Genomic DNA, 5,495 nt, shown 5'->3' with positions numbered 1-5,495 from the left:
GTTGAGAACGGCCATCCTACCTGCTGTCACCGCATGCTCCTGCTGCCATCGACAGGAACATCTGCTTCTGACTCACTACATCTGCGGGGTGAAACATCTGCCAGCCACCCACATCTGCCATCTGCAGTGAGCCATGCCACCTGCCAGCTTTTCCATCTGCCATTGTCTATGCCATGTGGCATCTGACCTGCCACTGCTCACCTTTTGTGTCATTTCTTGTTCATGGGCCATAAGGGCCTGAAGACCCACACCAATGCTTCAAGGCCAATTGGGCCGAGTGTCGTTTCTTGTTTATTGCACCACAAGGGCAAGCCTGGTGTTGGCTTAGCGGTTCGGGTGGTGGTTTGGGATCCTAGGATCCTGAGTTAGAGCCGCGTTTACCATTGAATTAACACCAGGGGGTTGACTCAACCTGTCAACCTTCTTCGGTTGGCGAAATGAGCACCAGCATATTGGTAATAGGGGCACTGCATCAGCGGTGTAGCCGTGCCCCTAACCAATGATGCAACAAGCACCCAAAAAGGCAGCACACGGTGGGACCCACAAGGGCAGTCCGTCATGCCCTCTCACCGTGCGCTGGTGTTTGGTTAGCCATGTGGTCGATTGTTTGGATATTTGACCAACACCCTGTAATTGGATTCACAATCTCAATACGGTCGGTATGCTGTAGATCAGTGCTACTCAAAGTGGTGGTACGTGGACCGGTGCCGGGACGCAAGTCATCGACTGCCGGTCCGCGGCGAGTTTCATATTATCATAATATATAATATATAATGTATAAAATTAAAATGTATGAAATCTTGAAAAAAGAAAGAAAGAAAGAAAAAAAAAAAAAAAAAGAGAGAGAGAGAGAGAGAGAGGAAGAGAGAGAGAGAGAGAGAGAGAGAGAGAGAGAGAGAGAGAGAGAGAGAGAGAGAGAGAGAGAGAGAGAGAGAGAGAGAGAGAGAGAGAGAGAGAGAGAGAGAGAGAGAGAGAGAGAGAGAGAGAGAGAGAGAGAGAGAGAGAGAGAGAGAGAGAGAGAGAGAGAGAGAGAGAGAGAGAGAGACAGTGAGAGAGAGAGAGAGACAGACAGAGAGAGAGAGAGAGAGAGAGAGAGAGAGAGAGAGAGAGAGAGAGAGAGAGAGAGAGAGAGAGAGAGAGAGAGTGAGAGAGAGTGAGAGACAGTGAGAGAGAGAGACAGTGAGAGAGAGAGAGAGAATGAGAGAGAATGAGAGAGAATGAGAGAGAATGAGAGAGAATGAGAGAGAATGAGAGAGAATGAGAGAGAATGAGAGAGAATGAGAGAGAATGAGAGAGAATGAGAGAGAGAGAATGAGAATGAGAATCTGTCAACGTTTGAAGTTATACCAGAACCGACCGTGAAGGTAATTTCATGAATTTCAGCAGAGTTGCCAGGTTGTGCTCTTTTGTTTTGCCAAAATGGTTGTAAATATAATTGTACAGTTGTCATGAAAGTTTAAAAATTATCTTATTGTTTCTTTATATTATATAAAAACTGCTTAAAACAAACTCCTAAAACCAACAGTAGTTAAGTTATTCATGTGTTACGGTTCTCGGAACCGTCAGCATCCAAACATACAGTTGTCCCAAAGTCAGTTATGCCGGTAAGTATATGTGTAGACAGATCCCTTCCTTGTGTTTAGTGGGAAGACTCTGGGGTGCATTGCGATGTTTTTTTAGTTAGGGTAATAAATCTTTATATCCCATCCCCCATCATGGCTGATATCTTTGTCATCTTTTATGATCTCAACACCTCCATGCAGTGAAGGATGGCTTCGTGTTTTACAATGGCAGACAAGATCGACGGACAAAAACGAAAGCTGGAAGCATGGAAGTGTCATTTGTCATTTTCATCAGTCTAGGTCCATCCCGGGTGTCATGAGAGGGTCCATCCCGGGTGTCATGAGAGGGTCCACCCCAGGTGTCATGAGAGGGTCTACCCCGGGTGTCATGAGAGGGTCCATCCCAGGTGTCATGAAAGGGTCCATCCTGGGTGTCAAATACTCTAGTCTCTAGGTACGCCCCTGGTGAGACGGGAACACAGGAATGAGACGAGAACGGCGAATTGGAATGAGCTACAAACAAAAGAATGAGATGTGAACTCCTCGCTGCCTCCTCTTCAACTTTAGTTTCCCAGCATGCTGCGTGTTGCTTTTTGCCTACCCCCTCTCACCCCCTCTCTTTGAGACCTCATTGGCCGCAACCACTGGTCAGCAAACAGAGGGCGGGGCCATTTGCACAGTTCAACCCCTCCCTGTGCTTGTCCTTTCACACGCCACGGGAAAATTGTCTTCAGAAGTGTCGATGGATGATAGATGCAACAAAACAAATTCGCCGCCCTCCAAAAGTGCCGCTCGGGGCGGCTGCCCCATTCACCCCAATCAACGGCTTTAAGAAAATGGCAGGACTGAGCCAAACGGGTAAGCGTAGGTTTTGTAAGATTGAAACAAAAAGCATAAGTTACTTTCTCTCGGGATGTTAAAAAAAAAAAACTCATGTCAAAACACCCGTACATACAAAGGTACAACAATGCATGCAGGATAATCCACTGCAACACCGACAAAAGTTAAATATACCAGTGTCAGAAAAATCATGGAAGCACGAACCAAAAGCAATCGTTGAAAACGACGATGTAACGCCCACGAACACTACCTGACCATCCCATCAAGCATGAAGATAGAAAATAAAACATTGCGACTGGATATAGTACTCAGATACAAAAAAGGAAAAGATGCCATTGATAATTATCGAGGTCAGTACCGAGGGACTTTGTTGTAAATTACGTGAAAATTAGGAAAATGACGAAAGTACCAGGATCTGAAAAATGACGTCGAGAACCTGGAAGCCGAAAAGCACCGGCATTGTACCGGTAAGCTTGGGTTGGCTTAATGGTTAAGGTAGCTGGGTTATGATCTTTCGGTGATGCGTTCGAGCCCCTATCGTGTTGTTGAAATATCATTAGGTGGGTTGACTCAGCCTGTCATTCTTCCGAGGTTGGCAAAATGAGTACCGGCTAATACTGGTAACAGGGGCACTGCATCAGCGGGAAAGCAGCGCTTCCAGAAAATGATATAACCAGCAGCCGCAGGCTACTTACAAACAACAGCATTGTGCTAGTGATCATTGGTGCAGACTGGGATCTTTAAAAACCCTCCCTGGGGAAAATTGCTTTCTCGTGGAGTCAAAATATGGAAAAATTGCCGGGTACCCCAAAAATAATTGCAAGAAAACGTTTTATGGTATTTTTTTTTCTTTTCGATGAGGTCTACGCAACAACATATCAAAAGTTGCCAAACATTGGCACAAAGCTTGAAGTTCAGCAAGCATTCTCCATTGTCGGATGCGGTGATCCTTCGCAACATCATCGCAGGGATAAACGCGGTCGAGGATGTCCAATGTGCAGGACCTTTTCATTGTTGGCAGAAACGCAGTGAAGAGAATGGAAGGACGATGTGTCTTCTCGAAATTCGCGCAAACGAAACGCTGACAGTGAGGACGCGTGCATCAGCCTGGGCCGTCAAGGTCCACCAAGCATCGAACCATTGATCCAGCATTGTTATTCCAGAGGTTCCTTGTGGTGTCTCAGTTGGGAAATCTGTGCCAAGATGAGGTAATGGAATATGAGCTTTGTCCATGTCCGCCATGTCCTCCATCCTTGTTTGAAGCAAAGAATTGTGTGCGGAAGCCAGAAAAAGCACGACTTCTGGACGCTATACGACGGCATGTTACTTCGTCAGAAGATGCTGTTCTATAGTTCATTCCAGAGACTGATCGCTACATTCTCGATGGTGGTTCACTTCCACATCGACTGAAATGGACCGAAGGCAGCACCTACGGCTCAATTGCCGACATCTACACATCTTTCACATCAGACCTGTACGTCGATGCCACCGTTGTCTTTGATGGATATGATGGAGGACCAAGTACGAAGGACAATAGGCATCGGCGACGAAGTCGAACTGTGGTTTCGAACAAGGTCAACATATCGGATACAACAACATTCGTTGGGAGAAACGAAGATTTCCTCTCAAATGATATGAACAAACAGGTCCTCATCCACTTGATCTCTGAACGCTTGTGGCAGAAAGTCTGGCATATCATCCAAGCTGAAGGAGATGCAGACTTGGACATAGTGAAAGCATCTGTCGCAATGACATCCCACCATTAATCAACCCTGATCTGAGAAGACACAGATCTGCTGGTATTGCTGCTGTGTCATGGAACTACACAGGACTGCAAGGACCTGTTTACTTTCGGTCAGACAAGGCGAAACCAAATGTTTATAACATCAAAGTTCTGAAACGGTTTCTTGATGACGATGTCTGCTCTGATCTATTGTTTGCCCATGCCTTCTCCGGATGTGACTCTACTTAGAGAATCTTTGGGGTGGGGAAGAAATCTGTTTTCCAAAAAGGTCCTCAAGGGTGAATCGGTCTTGCCTGGCATGTTCACAAGTCTTTTGTGAACCAATGGTAGATCAATTTCCTGTTGAAACCACCGGTTGCAAGGCGATGGTGTCCTTGTTTAACCGGACCCAATCTGACTCTTTAGCATCATTACGCTACAACTTCCTTTGCGAGAAAGTGGCCGCGGCAAAGACCTTCGTGACTCCCGAAACACCGCCTCCAACGACCTCGGCCACAAACCTTCACTCTCGGTGGACGTACATACAAATGATGGTTTGGATGGGCAAGGAAGGACCCTACTGAATGGGGCTGGGACGTGCAAGGGGACAAACTTATTCCACTCGTGATGCATAACGGCTCCGTGCCAGACATTCTGCTCAAAATGATCCGCTGCAACTGCTCTACAGGATGCAGCAGACTGAAATGTAGCTGCACAACCACGGCCTTGAAGGCTCCGGAGCTTGCGGACCTTGCCAAGAAGGTGGCTCCTGAGCCAGTTTCAGATGATGAAAATGAACACTAAATTTTTGGGGAAGTTACGTTGGAACATCCACTCTACGGATGGAAACTAGTTTCTCGAGGATAGACTGCGTAACTGTTTTGGTACTTTGGAGTATTTTAGTGAGTTTTTGTTTGTTTTGTCAATCGTACATTTAGTTATTTTTACTTAAGCCATATTTAGACCCTTTCTAGTAGTCCATTTTATGGCAAATTTTAATATGTTGTTCGCTCTTTAGCCTTGGTTTGAATCCCGACGCAGCTGTATAAACTGTCATCCCGGTGAATTCACAAGGCAGGGTGATTCATCAATGTGTGTGTCGTCCCTCAGGTGGATGTTCAACCGGTATCCCGTGTGTGCCAACATTCGTTAGTCGACGTTAAACATCCCACGGTGTCCTTCTGAAAGCGTAGGCGAGCTATCGTCGGCACCATGAACAAATGATACAAATTCCTGCCCTAACCGGCAGAAGGTGCATCAGTGGCACAGCCGATGATGCCAAAGAGAACACTCAGACCAAGTATTTGTGAACATTAAAACTTCACAAGTTGGTGCATGAAATGGGATCGTTCACTGAAACGGAGGTGGTG

Source organism: Eptatretus burgeri, chromosome 16 (assembly GCF_056783735.1).
Source record: "Eptatretus burgeri isolate ZD-2024b chromosome 16, Ebu_testis_v1, whole genome shotgun sequence".
Lineage (NCBI taxonomy): Eukaryota > Metazoa > Chordata > Myxini > Myxiniformes > Myxinidae > Eptatretus > Eptatretus burgeri.
Note: the sequence above shows the minus strand (reverse complement) of the source record.